Source organism: Malurus melanocephalus, unplaced genomic scaffold, assembly GCF_030028575.1.
Source record: "Malurus melanocephalus ecotype Western Australia unplaced genomic scaffold, MMel_1.1 scaffold_213, whole genome shotgun sequence".
Taxonomy (NCBI): domain Eukaryota; kingdom Metazoa; phylum Chordata; class Aves; order Passeriformes; family Maluridae; genus Malurus; species Malurus melanocephalus.
In genome coordinates, this window is record NW_026623445.1 from 599,581 (window position 1) to 615,039 (window position 15,459).

A 15,459-nucleotide genomic window follows, 5' to 3' on the forward strand; every position below is an offset into this window, starting at 1 on the left:
CATTAGAATACCAGCTGACACTGAGTCCTCCAAAGCTGCCTTTAGCTGCTTTTAACCACTTCTGGACTAATTTGGTGGTGTTGAAAGCACTTACAGAAAAGCAACCAACAATAAGAAACACAGTGCAAACGTTTCTCTTCTCTAATGCATTCAACATTTTAAATCCTGCCCATAAAGGAGTTTTGATGCTGGTTTAAATGCGTGTATCCCGACAGAGTCACAGCATTGTTGTTAGCGTTCAAAAGTATGTAAAATGCATGGACTGAAAATCTAGGCACAAATGCTGCAGCCCTTGATCTGAAACATCTTCTGAAACCAATGGGTGTTTGTCACCCTATGAATAAGAAATAAATCAGGATGGCAGTGTGCAGGTCCCCAGTTAGAGAAAGAATTGGTCTGTATTTTGGTGCTCTTTGTTAACCCTGTGTTACACGTTTCTGAGGACAGTCTGCAAAACCTGAATGAGACAAAATCTTGGGTTCACACTCTGAATTTACTGTCATTTTTATTGCTGTGTAGCCCTTTTTTCATGTTGCTGTACTTCAGCATCCGTTTCAGAATTTTAGTTCGTTGCCATAGTTAGAAAATTTTCATGTTGTCTGTTCCTTCAGTTGCCTTCTTTGAACAGCTCTCAGCAATCCAGTTAAGTGACATGAGACTGGCCAAGGCTTGTTCCACATTGTCATGAAACTGAACAAACGCAGACAAATAGGAAAACTCAGTGAGGCAGGACTCTCTCAGAGTCATATTCCCTACCACCTCACAGCCCTGACAGAAGATGGGGAAAAAAATGTGTTCTTGACAGGTTTCAAGTGAAATTTGCTAACTTAAAACCTAGAGAGGAATTAAAATGTGTCCAGCTGCTGAAACTGGAGCCTAGAGATCTGCTGTGGACTTATTGAAAGATTTAGCACTAGATTTCTTGGTCGGAAACATGGGAGAAGAGTAGGAAAGACATCAGTGCTGCACTGGTGGGGTGTTTACTGGCTTCCTACAGATGGGGCACCTCTTCCCTGACTACWGAGCCTTGGCTGTTGGGAGCCCCAAGTCTGCCTTTGCTGTATCCTACCTGTTTGCTGGACAGAGTGAAAGGTTTCAGGGAGCCTTAAAGCTTGGGAAGCTGTCCACCAGACACAGAAGCTTTCCAAGCTTCTCCCTCCAATGCAGTGAGCAGGTGGCAGAAATGAGGGAAGCCCCAGCAGCGTCCCTGTAACAGCAGGCATGGCACCTCTCAGCCAGGGCATCCGGGATATCCATCCCCAGCAGCCACGCCATGTGGATGYATTGCATTTGAGAGCTTGCAAAAGCAAAGGCTGCAAGGTTGCTGTGTTGGGGTAAAAATGTGCTCTTTGGGGAATTTCCTTCACAGTTCTTGGAGAAAAGAGATTGGAATGGTCACATGTGAAGTTGATGAGACCCCTGCGTGTTGTCCCAGCCCATCCCAGGACTTGCCTTGTGTTCCTCTCTTGACCATCTCAGCATTGCCATCCCTCAGCTCTGTTAGCCTGCCTACTGCCTCACTCTCTGCAGCTGAAGGGGTTAATGATATTTCCTGCCAGCAAGGGCAACTGAGCTCTTATGTCTGGCCTATACAACTTCTGTTTGTATCTTGTTACAAAGATGTAGTAGAAAAGTTTTACAACTAATTTCTTCATATGTAAAGATGAAAGGGGAAGGAGAAGAAAACTCCCATCTTGCAACTTGGTGGTGCTGTTCCAAAAGAACTCTGGAGACCACATCCAGAGTTATCACAGTTTAAAGAGCAATACAAGGCCATGGATTTATCCTCGCAGCTCTTCCTCCCTTCCTGAGWTGGRGCATAYCTTAAATTTTTCAATGCCGTTCCAYTACCCTGACAGGTTTCATTTCCCAAGCATCCTTTTTAAAAAATACTTGGACTACTCCTGCCAYGGATTTCTCTTCCTCATTTTATTGCTTTCTAGAAAATCACAGAGTTCTCCTCTGACATCTTCTCCTGTCTCATGGAAGAGGAGACGGAGTTACTGGTGTCTCCTTCAGCTGTGAACACAGATGGAATTTATGGCTTCTGGGGTTGTGTTTATAACTGTTTTAAAAGCATAGCAAATGCCATATACAAAAACTCCTGTTAGGCTGTTTCTTTCCCAGAAACGACGTGCTTCTTGACTACTGCAACACCCAAGGCAGGGATCTTCAGCTTGGTGTGAATTACTGCTTTTGTAACTACTTCTGCATGTTGCTCGGAGATTTACCTGCATGGGATACTTTCTTAAATTGTACACTTCATGTGAGCCACGTGCTTTCCATGTAGAGGAACCACASACACCACCACTCTCACCTGTATTACACAGGGACAGGTTAAAATGGAAGAAAATACCACATACTGTCTATTTTACACTTTTTTGTCCCGATTTGTGCCTGCATTTAGACTTCTAATTGCCATGAGGTTTCACAGCCTAATAAACTTTTTCGGCTTTGTCTTTTGTAGTTTTTTTTTTCTTTTTTATTGACTATAACTCAGCTCTCTTGCCTGAATTTTTCAGATATCCACAAGTATCTGATTAATTTTTSATTTTAGCCTATGTTCCTAAGGAAACAAAATCTCATCCAGTTKTGTTTCTTATCCATAATAAGTTCTGGGCAATTTTTCAACYRAATTTGATAGAAGGTTAAAGGTCTYCAACCCATAAGTTCCTRCAGTTTCCATGAAAATTAGTCTGGTTAGAAGAAAGAGGAAGAAATTAAGCTGGCACTGGAAGAAAGGCAGCTGCCACTCAGTTTTCTGTGGCAGMAGCCAACTGCACAGCCAGCTATCAGGATCTGACCACAGCAGYTTGTCCCACTAAATGGGCTGGCAATATTAGAGGGACTGCTTTTTGGTGGTGGGATTTTGAGGACACTGGGCATCATCCCTCAAGAAACTGGAGTTTACCAGATCCACTGCTYATGAATGGCTTTATTAAATAGGAAGGCTAAACAAACATTTTCCTTCCTCCTGATTGTGTGTCATTTCTTTTCAAGCCAACGCTTTTGAAAACAAGAGTCTAATGTTAGCACAGCTTCCCCAGAAGAGTTTTCCAAGACTCTCTGCTCCCAGCAGCTCTTACTGAAATTAATGGGARCTGTTGGGGCTCAGTGCTTCCAAAAAATAAAAACACTTTGCCAGTGGTACAGATGCAGATGTCTAAATTTAAGCTGTAGTTTTTGAGCATCTGAGGCCTAAATCCATGTCCGAGCACTTCAAAACAAGTGGCCTGATTTTTTTATTGGTACTGAACAGCCTTACCGAAATCAAAACTTATGGGCTGTWTAGTTTACCTTCTATTTGGAAGTCAGGAGTTAGATATAGGTAGCTGAAATTTAAGCACACAAATTGGAGCACRTGGACCCTGCACCTGAGAGTGGGGGTTTTCAAAGCGTTCAGCCTTGGCATGAGTGATCTTATTGAAGTCGCTGGAGGCCAGAGGGAAAGAGTTAAATCAACACAGAACACTTTTGAAGGCTCCTGGCTCAGCATGTACATCTGTGCTTAAGAAAGACGGTGGAATAAAAAATACTTTGCAGGTGCAACACAGCCAAATTAGTGCGCTAGAAGAAACCATAGGTTTTTCAAATCTTTGGACTGAAGCAGCAGCTCTTGCAGCTTAATGTAYGCACATACTGGGGGCTTTTTGTATTTATTTTCCCTGTGTGCCTTGTTGTTTTAAGAAAAAGGAACAAACAGGGAGCAGTTGGCTGGCAGAGCCAGCGAACTCGGCGGGAGCTGCCAACGGGGCTTGCTGGGTCTTTGCAGTGAAAAGAAGGGGCTTGTGGAGTTACAACTGCTCTGCACACCCCTCCTGCCCCATCCTGCCCTGGCTCAATGGGGCTTTGTGTCGAGGCTGGGGCTGCCCGTCAGAGCAGCCTCCTTTTTTCCCTCCCYGAGATGTAGACAGGCTGCCTTTAACCCTTTCCTAGCTCAATGGCAGGATTTTGATCCAAGAATGCCTTTTAGGATTTTTTTCTTTCTTCCAGTATCTGGAAATAACAACAAAAAACTCAAGACCCTCAAAATTCCTCCAGAAACCTCACAAAATATCCTCCAGAAAACCCAAAGAAACCAAACAAAGAAAATCTCACTTTCTTCAGACCACGATTCAGCACAGATTATGCAAACAGGCTTTAGATGTTGCTGATGAGGGAGATGATTTTTAAGTTGAAAAGTTCAGTCTGTAGCTCGCAGAGCCCAAGCCAACACCCCATCCTCAGTAATGTGGGACACTTTTAATGGTTGAATGAGAAGAGGCAGGATTTATTTGATCAGAGGTAGATGATTTATCACCTTTTGTTTGACAGCTGCAGGATTAAATGTACTATTGAGTCAGAGGTGGCTGCCTATAAGGAGATTTACCTGTGAATGTGCCCCCTGAGTGAAACAATCTGGATTTACTAAAGATGCCAGATTTACCATAAGCAAATGAGAGGCTATAGAGGCTCACATGATTAAGTGACAAAATGGAGGTTGAAACTCAGAGGAAATGAGGTGAAAAACAAGGGAATGACAGTTTGAAAATATGGACTGAAAAGCAGAGGAGGATAAAGCATTTGGGCAGGARGGTTGAGAGGCTCTTAGGTGCAAAGAGGCAGAAGAAACACTGTTCAGATACCCTTATATAGCACTGGCCTTGAGTCTTTGCCTGTCCTCCACTGGAAAAATGTGGCAAAACATTGCCAAAGGTTCCTAGTGCTATTTATGGAAATGAGATAAAATTGAAGCCAGGTTTGGGGTAAGCAAAACCTCCTTATTCCAGAGCTGTAAAACCAAAACCCTGGTTTGGATTAAGGACCTGCTGGATCTGCGTCTTCTGATCTGGTGAAAAGGGAGCTGGTGGGTAAAGAGTCCCATCAGTGCATTGCTCTGCCTTGGAGAGCTGCTGGGACCTGGCTGTCACGGTAATGCAATACTGCAGAGTTCTTGTACTCTATGTATTTGTTTAAACTTCTTGACAAAAACTCAGGACCTTAATCTGCAATAGTTTATTTGGACAGGCTGGGAAGACAAGGTTATTGTTGTTATTTGAAAGCCCTGTAATTTAAAAGTTTGTTCTAATGATTTGTGGATGTATGCCCAATGAAGTAATGTTATGATCTGTGTGTGGAGTATCCAGTGCTGGGAAGTAAAAACTGTGTCCATACAGGGAAGAGATAGTGCTAAAGTCAGGGTTCTGGAGACAGGCCCTGAGGAGTCACCTGGAAGGGCTGTAAATGAGCACACCAAGCACAAAGTCCACAGGATATGCCCATCCCTCTGTCCTGCATGTAGGTGTCGATTTATCCTGCCACTTTGCAGGTTGGGAGTGACCTGGCCCTTTATTTGAGTTCACGTGCATGCGTGCTGAAGGGACACATATTCGCTGCAGCCTTCTAAAATCTGGCTCTAATTTCAGACCAATTTACTGTTCCGATGAAATGAACCTGCGAAACATATGGCCCAAATAGCGTTTGCCTAAGTGGCCTGCATGGTTCAGGTTTGATTTGTGACTTCTCTTTACATTCCCATTCACGTGGGAKTCCATGATAGTTTTTGAAACAGAATGAACCAAAACCCGTCCACAGCTGCCTCTCATCAGGGCGGGAGCTGCAGACAATTTCCAGGGTCCAGCCTTCGTCTGGGGCAATTGCTGCTACTGCTGTGGAGGAYGGTGCACACACACCACGGGCCACAGAGGAGGCAGCCAGCTTGTGCCTGTTTGTCCTCCAGACAGACACTGCAGCCACTTAGAGAAACCCAGTCTGGGGGCAGGGGGAARCAAGGGACAGAGAGCAGAAAGAAAGAAATAATTTTTAAAAATCCCACCACGATGGAGATTTGGTAGTGGTTTTTAAATCACATTTAGACATAAATCCTTTGRGTTCACAATTTCCATAGATTAGTGGCATCTGTGAACCCCAGATAGACTGTAATCACTAAGATTGTTCTAATCTTCCTATGGGAGATTTTTCAAAGGAAGTACTGAATTACACCAATTCTTAGTAGAGCTGGGTTTTAACTTGCAAGAAAGTGCTTTAAATCCAAATGCATACATTAGTGCCAGACCTATAAAGTCAGGTTATAATGCTTGTGACTTTCATACATCCTGATGTGTAATTTGTTATCCGCACAATAAAACTTCACAAGAGACACACATGCTCAGCTGCACCCACTGGTAAGTATATTACAAACCATCAGGCCCATGTTGTCACTTTTGGACCTTCTGTGTGACAGGCTTTTGAAGCATATCTCTGCCCTTTGAAGAGAGCAGTGCTTGACTTGGGCACCAAGGTTGCCCTAATTGAATCTTGCTGCTGCATAGTGTTTCCTGTCACTGTCTTGTAYGCCTACTCCTAACCCTGCGCCCATCACACTCTGGAAGTAAGCAGAGTTGAAAATGATGTGATTGAAAAAAGATCTATTTGGTATGGAAAACTGTGTGCAGAGACAGCAAAGCTGTGGTCCCTGCTTGTGACCAGAGCATGCAGGGGAGCATCAGAGACCAGCAGCAGAATAAACTTAATTCTGCTCACACACACTTAAGTGCAAGATGGAATCGCTTCTACAGAACACAGTAGAGGGATGTGGGAAGCTGGTGTGAGATGGAAATACTGAYTGCTTCATCAGATTCATCACTGGCACATGAAAATGAAATGGAATTACACCAGAGATTATATTGTCCCCATATGGGTTTTTATGTCTGGTAAATTCTCAGTTTCAATGGGTATCAAATTTGCGCCTGCTGTACTGGGTTGCACAGATGAATGCTTTTGCCCCAGTGCTAAGGGATAAAATAGACAATTGAGGTTTCTCAGAAAGGATGTAGAAAATGTAAATCAAAAAGAGTGTCCCTGGAACTGTTTGCAGTGCTGACAGCCCTTACAATRCATGCTGCCTCCGACTGCTCACAGTGACCGACTGCAGCAGCACCCACGCTGATGCAGAGCAGCATCGGGGCCGTACTCRGGGTGAATGGAACGTGGCACTGAGAGCCCACAAGTCCCCAGCAGCCTGTTCCAAGGGGTGCCATCTGCAAGCTGGAAAGCTGAATCCAGTCTGCCCATGTGGCCAGGAGAGCTGGAGTGTAGTTGGCATGGGGAGCTGCCAGGGGATGGCTGTGCTCTGGAGATGGGGCTATGTTCTGTGGGACTGCCCCTCAGCTCACTGACTGCTTTGTTTGTTTACCATGCCAGACACCAGAATGGGGAAGTGTTTGCCTTCGTATTATATTCAGATAACTGAAAAATTAGGGGGCCAGCAGGAAAGTGTGGAGGAGTCTTAGGCAATGCTGTGCCTGCCCTAAGCAGAAATACGCTGGASGGAAGGACCTGACCTTGAAAACAAGTTCATGCTGTGCTGTATTTCTCTACAACCAAAACGATTTGCTTTACCAGAGGGCAAACATTTTTGTTAYCTTCTTGGGAACCAGTCAGCACTTCTTTTATGACAATGCAAGTTTCCAGTTTGGGTTTACTTAGGGGGAAAAAACCATCTTTTTTGTTTCATTTGGTTTGAGGTTTTTGTTTGTTTTGGAAGAACGTTGCTTCCTTACAAGGGACCACAGAAATTCATTCTCCACAGCTGTATGAAAGCCAAGCTGAGCAGAGAAAACCTGTTCCAAGCACTTGCTGATGTTCATGCAGGCTCCACTTTGTGTGATGGGATAAGCAGTGACCATGACAGAAGACTAATGACAACCCCATGCATCAGTGTGGTGTTGTCATCATCATGAGGTTGAGCTGGTTGCCTTGTCTTAAGCAGGTGAAAAGCAGATAAGGAKTTTGGAGAAGACAATGCCAAGCATTACCACAACATGCTTAGTGTTAGTAACTGCTGCATACCATGCCATGATGGTGTGTAATGAATCTCTGGGCTCCTTTCTGAACAGAGCTGCAGAGTGCAGTGGTGAATTTAATCGGCACAATCTGCAGTGATGTAGAGAGTGTTAAGAGGAAGATGGTCACACTGTGGTGTGGTTTTGTGAGCCAAGGGTGCAATTGTACAGTTTTGGCAGCCACACTTAGATATTTTACTTTCCTGTGTGATGTTAACAAGGTTACAATCCAAWTGTGCCCCTGTGTTGGATTCCCAAGGTACTGCAGACATTGGTGTGGCCTTCCTGTCCACTGCCCTGCCTGAGGATCTGACTATTGRTGTGTGTCTGAACAGAGAAATGCAGCTCTTGATTGTATTGTGGACCTTGTGCTTGTCAGTRTGCTGTCCCCTCTGTCTCCCACGGGAAGCTTGTCCTGATTTTGTATGCAGAGCTTATCCTGGGTTTCAGTGGCAGTGAGACATTTCCCAGGGTCCATTAAACTGCTTTGTCTCTGAGTGGGCTTTCTCCAGCTACTTGCTCATCATAGGTGCCAGCTTGCACATTCATCCTGGCTTAAGCGACTTGCCATTGGTATAGCCCTTGCTGTGATACACGTTTGGAATGGTTATCTGTGTTCCCTCCTAGCTGAAGCACTGCAGCTTCTGTCCACGGGCCAGCCCTGTTGGGAGCTGATGAAGTGACCTCTTGGGAATGATAGTGAGCACAGRGTGTCTTGAAAAGTAATCAAACATTTGAGGAGACAGTGCACATCCTGATTGCCCTCGGGTGGTACCAGCCTGGAGGGCTGGTGGTGAGCTCTGTGTTTCTGACAGCTGGATYTCCACAGCTGTGCTATGGAAAAGCAGCATGCTGCTTCTCCTGCACAAACACTTGAATGTGGCTCTTTCACTCCCATCTGTTATCAGCCTATCTGAGAGCACTGGGCAAACCTAAGTGTGCAGGAACAGGCAAGCTCTGTCCTGGCGTTTTATGTGGCCGGAGGAGAGACTCAGTGCTCCATGCATGTGTAGCCAGTTTCAGAGGCTGAAGTCCTTCTCCAAGGCCTCCTTGCTCTGTGGGTCTTCTCTTTGTCACCTCTTGTTTATTTCCTCCTTGCTGTCAGCAGATCAGCAGGACACRTTAACTGAAGCATAATTCTGGACTAGAGCTGGCTCCCATCCACTCGGTTGGACTGGCCTCACTTCACACAGCCATATACAYGTCTAAAAATATTCTTCAACTTCAGCAAAGACATATGGAAGAGAAAAATATATTCATGCAGTCAGAGTAGCAATTAGGCTGGCTGAGTTGTCTGAGTTGTCGCAGGCTTTGTACAGACCTCTGTCTCTCAGGTGGAACTGCATTCACAACTTACATGGATGCTTTACCTTGATTTACTGGTGGTTCATTTACAAATACAATGGGATTATGAAATTCAGGAAACCTCAAGTGGATTATGTTTCACAGAGGAGTTATTKTCTCTGCCTCTTACCTTTCTGAGTTTAACACCAGTGAATTAGSAGCTGAGAACTATCAGGGGAAGAAAATGCTCCTGATTTTTCTCTGATATATGCCATCATGAATTAATAATAATTCTGTGGAAGGCAATGAAGTGGTAATAAGTACAATAAATCTTGGTAAGAAACATATGATTGCAAGTCCATTTTATATTTCACAGCACTTCGGAAAAACTTATCCCTTGCAGTTTCTACTTGGATCTAGTTCAAAAGATGCTATGGTCAGATCTAGACCCAAATTAGCATGATTGAACTCACAACACCTTAGTTGTACTGTGGAGCTCTTCATGTGCATACAGGCTCTTARCCTGGAGCCAGTGTAAAAGACTAATTTCAACCCCAGTTAATTACAGGRTAACCTAYAACAAATTACCTTGCTTCAGTCTTMKGGTAAGTGCAAGGTGAGTTACCATGGCACAGCTGACCCATGCAGTAGGTTCCAGCTCCAGACTGTAAACATATTTTTGTAGTATCTAAACTCCTTTATTCAGTGGAAACTTAGGCAATGCAATCAGTAGAGTTCTGGGAGCATTTCAGCTGATGTCACATCACCTTTYCTTATACAAGAATAGATCTGTGTTCATCCATCTTAGCACGTTGTCCATGTTATAGCCTGTCCAATCTCTGACATGTCAGTTCATATCACTTTACTGCCATTAGGATCATTTTTGGAATAACACAATAGGATAAATCAGAGGCATATTGGAAGACTACAGCTTTTCRTAAGATTATACTCACATTGACCATTCCTACCTGTGATGATTTCTGGTACAGAGGGATGATSCCTTACTGCATCTTACTCCATGTGATAGGGACAGAACCGATGTGATCCTTCATTGACTGATGCAGGGCAGAGAGCCAGAGACCAAGCACCACAAAAAKTGGTGGCATAATCATGAGGCAAGCTAGTGGGACATGATTGCCTGTACAAATGGGATCACCTRTTTAAATGCCCCATGGCTGATTTCTGTCTCAAACCAACTCTAGTGTTTCACTGGCAGATTTTACCATCCCCAACCAACAATTTGAATGCATATTCAGACCCTACTTTGGAATTTAGAAGAGAGTAAAGATTCAAATGTGGTTTGTGGTGTGGTGGTGAACAAAGGAGAATAACCCCAGTGGTATTCAGTTTCCTAGTAGAYACACAAGTAATATCAGTTTTCCATGAAGTTGCACATGAGTTAGCACAGAGCAAGAAAATGAACTCAGATCTTGTGCCTTCTAAAACGCTGCTTTAGCAGCAGTTTAACATGACAACCAGATGAGAAGAAAGCAAAGCATGGCATGCAAGGAGATGGAAAAAGCTAAGCACCTTCTCGTCTTGGAGAAGATTGTAGCAATGGTGCCCAGGCTGGTGGTGATCTGTGCTGRAACAGCACAGCACAGCATGGAACAACGCTGGGAGCTATCTGGGAGCCATGAGGGTGTCAGGGGAAACTAGTATGGAAAATGTGGTGATTAAACCTTTCCATACATTATTTTTTTAATTGAACATTACCATCTTGTTTGCTGTCATGCAGCTTTGATGGTCACAGACTTTTTCTCTAGGACTTAGTGATGGAGGATCATTCTCTAAGCTTGTAATTTGTTTCCCCACAGACAATTTATAAAATTCCCCATTTGATCTGGAGAAATTCAGCTAATATGTACATCACCGAAGAACTGTGCTGCTTCCTCACATTTGATGACCATGAGTAGAGTTCTTTAAACCTTATCCCTTAGTATATTTGGCTGTTTGACAGCTCCACTCTCTCRTGGGATGAGTAAATATCAGTCTGTTCCCAGGAAGATTAACCAGTAAAATCATTGAGGGGAAAGAAAAAAACCAACACAACGAACAACTTTTCAGCACATTGCACTTTGACTGCCCTCCAGACTTCACTTAGCCTTTATTTTTAAGGTGCTTYAATTTGCCTACATTAGTAAAATCCTGGAGTGTCTAAAAAGAAGTTGGGGTATTTTTGTCACCAAAGCAGCTGATTTGAGAAAGGATTAAGCACTTTGAATAAAAATCCTTGATCTTCTAAAGAAAGAAATGGGTAAAAACCCAGTCAATTATTGTCTGCAACAGCATAGAATATATCTTACTTGATTTAAGTCAAGCTCACTGCACTTATACAGTAATAAAGTGCAGACTAAATAGGGATGAAAGCAATTCCTGTCCACTGCAACTCTGAAATTCAGTGAAGTTAGATTTCCCCTTATGGTTCCCGGAAGGAGGTATTTACTTCATTTTACTGATTGGAAGCTTGGGCCGTTTGTCTCAGCTTGTTTTCTAGACTATCTCTACAGTCAGAGAGACTGCATTCAGAAAGTGCCTGGCCTGGTCTTAAGGTGGATTGAATTGCTCTTGCAAGTGTTTCTCTCCCCTCTGGCTGAAGTAATACAGTCCCAGGGTAAGGATGGAGGTTCAGTCCTATGCTAGATGTTGGCACAATCTGTAGGGCTCTTTAGTTACTGAAAGACAACTGGGAAACATCAAAGGCAAAATGCTAAGATGACAGAGCTAAGCAGAAGCCTCACCATTGTTACTCTTTTTGTAGCCTTTTCAAGGAATTTTTTTTGAGCATGCCTCCTTCACACTGAATGTTGATTTCTCCTTGTGTCACAGTGAGGCCCATATTGTCCCCTTCTGCCTAGGGTACATTGACCTTTCTCTTCCTCCAGGATCTGCTTTGCAAAAGGAGTTTGGGAAACACTGGGCCTTGGGCAGGGAGAGACTGTGGCAGGTCTCAGAGACCTCTTGCACACAGTAACTTTTCAGTTACTTGGTCATCTTCTTGTCTCACTAACTGGGTTTCTGTTCATATGGTCCATCCAAACTCTCCTATGTGTTTAGAAACGTGTCTTGGGCAGCTACTTCACTTGGCTTTAAAACACAGCTCACTGTTGCTGATACTAAGGAAATATGAAGCACTAGCTAAGTGGAGAGCTTCATTTTACAACTACTTGGCTTTCCTCTTGCTCTTGCAGCAAAGACTCGGGATCCAGCCTTTTAAATTGAGTTTCTTAACTGTATTTCGTTGTACATGAATTAAAATAGACATCTCAAATACAGTGAAGTAATCTATAGCATCTGACTCTACAGGCTTCTGAGATGCAGTTTATGTAAAATTGCTTTACATACATGAGCTAATCCCTGCCACTGACACCAGCTGAGGACTCTTTACTTCATTACCTAAACATAATAGTGTCATGCTCCCACTTCCCCAGTTATTTTATCCAAGAAATGCAAAGTTCTCTCTTTAWGCTAATAAGTTTATCAGCACAACACCCTCAGAGCAAGTTTGTCAAAATGTAAAATGAGGCATGGAGAACCTAAAAGATTTACCCACATTCACCGTGTGCAAAKTGGGATTGAACTGGAAATGCCACCTACCTTGTCTCTGGTTGTAGGAACTGCATCACCCAAAGGTACACAACTACACACAAAAGTATAGCTCTCTGGGTTTTGTTTGTTGTTTGTTTGCATTTGTTTATTTGTTTGTTTTGGGGAGGTAGTTGGATTTGCTTGTTTTTATGACAGTGTTGCGAATRTTTAGAAGGATTACTTTTCATCTACTAGGTCATGTCTTTTGCAGTTGTAGCTCGCAAGGAGTTGGCWCACTGGAACAGAAAGCTGAGTCATTTTTTCTTATGTTTCTTCTCAGGATGACACATGTAGTTTTGCTCTTGAAATGCATAAACCGACCTGGGASTCAAGGGAGTGCTGGGCTTTGAAATTAAAAAAAGAGGAAAGAGAGTACTTGGGCTTTCCYTTGGGATGTAGGCTTTGTGTCAGGTAGGAAGCAATTTGTATGACTTCAGGAAATGCCTCAGTTTGAGAAGGAGAGGTTCAGGAGTTAAATCTGTACTTTTTGTTAATTAAATGAAGCGTGCACATCTGGCTTTGTGAGAGGGTCAGGATCATGGATGCTTTCTCTCTAGTGCAACTCATGGTTAAAACTGTACAGTCTAAACAAAATCACTCATTAACCCAGGTTATTTCCTTCCAGTCACAGCAAAGGTTTCCAACTCAGACTGGGAGAAAGCCCTGTACAACAGACGCAAATCTCTCTGCTCAGTGCCTCTCCAGCAAGGCAAAGCCCTGTCTTATCTCAATACAAGATCATCAACTCCTCAGTCAGATACTCGTATAGCCTGCTCCTGCAAACCTCTGACAAGATTCCTACTCTTCTGAAGGCAACCTGCCCTATGGTACTTAACTGTGTTTCAGTTTCCTTTGGTGGCSTGGGTCTAGATCAAAAGAAGTGATAGGACGTTACATCTCAGAAAGTAGGTTTATGTGTGCTTTTACTCATTCATTTATTTCACATGGAAACAAGACTCTAAGTATTGGTGATTCCAAATCATTGTGGTATAAGTGTGCTTTTTCTGGGTACATGCATTTACCTTTATCAGAACATTAGAAAAAGTAGCATTTATCCAAAGTGATTATGATAAAAATAGGTATAAACTTTGTAAGGAGGTCTTTCCATGTCTGGTAATTTTCTACCAGCAGCTTCTGTGTCTGTACTGTGAAATTAAGTAAATTTGAGGTAATTTTAAAAATTATTGTGTTTAGTAAGAGGAGATCTAATGGTTTCTATTAATATATATTAATTTTGAAATGAAACAGTTATGTGGAAAAAGTATCAAATGCCATTTAAGGAGAAAGGGGCGTTACTTCAAGTGAATTACTTTTCACATTATTCTACTGCATTACACAGTCACAGTTAGGCAYCCAAAAGTAGCAAGTATTTGCAAGAAAACGTCTTTACACTGAGTTAAACTGGGAGTTAATTATTGATTGGAAGTACAGGAGGAAGACTGTGACCCCTCCAGGCAGGACATAAGCAGGACATACAGATCTGCAGGTCTGTATCTGTAATCAGGGATTCACTTTGGCATGTGATAATGGAGAACCAAAGCCAAGTCTCTGCCCTGGCTCCTCCCTTCAGTAGGACAGTGAGGCCTGAAGAGCACAGGCGACCTGTAGCTGGGGCATGTAAAAATGCACAAACTCTCACCTGATGTGAAGGCAGACCCTTGGTGCCATCACAGTGATGGGATCAGTGCCTGATTATGGGCTTTAGCTCTTCCTGAAATRATTTAGGGTTACATCTACTGCTTTCTCAAGCTGAGCAAGGACATCAAGCAACTGGTTTCACTTCATCTTCAAGTCACTCTTTAGCCTGGGTGGCCTGGATTTGGCCTTGGCTGTAGACTCACAAGATGCAAATTTAATCCCTGCRTATTCAAGGATGCAGTGTTCATTTAAATGAAGAGCTGAGCTCTCTTTTCTTAACATTTTGGAGGAAACTTTCTTCCAGGAGGTGATGGAGGTGAGTGCAGAAGGACCTGGAAGCAGCACTCACAGGGTGGTATCAGGATGCTGTCCTGCACAGGTGTTGTCTTCCTGTGWGGACCACACCAGTCCTGGTCCTCCTGATCACAGGAGAAGGTCTGGCATGGGAGGTATAGCAAGGACAGCTGTTTGGGTTTAGTGACTTCTTTTAGGCTGTGGTGAGGCACAGGAATACACTAAGGGGACCTCCAGACAGCATTGCTCATGCAGTTTGCATGCCTTATGAAACCATTTCATTTTCTTGACCCTCCTTTTTATCACTGTTTCTYATCCCTGTTCTTCTCCCAAGTAAATGACCCCATCCTCGTCACTTTTCCCTTTGCTGGTTGCATCCCGCAGGGGCAGATGGGCTTTGCAGGCAGTGTAAATCTGGAAATGGTATCAAGCTGCCAGCTGAGGAATAAAGCATCACCATTTTTTGATGCGTGAAGCCAGACTTTGCTCACTTCAGTATTTGTCAAAGCATCTAGAAAATGAGTCATTTTTTTCCAGCTCTCTACAGAAGCCACTGTTGGACTGCATCCTTGTATGAAGTGTTGGCCAGTTCTTTAACAATATTGTTTACAGCTCGTTTTTAGGCTTAGTGCATGCAGTGAATACTTGTGTTACTTCAGACAGCAGCAGGTGAAGTATGAAGAGAGAAAAAGATTAAAACTTCTGCAGGAGCACTGTGCTGCACTGTTGCTTAGCCATGCATGTGGTACAGCTAAAAATAACAGCTAATGGAATGGGAAGCCAAGACGATCTATTGATTTATAATGGTTTTTTCCTGGTTTATTGCTTGAGT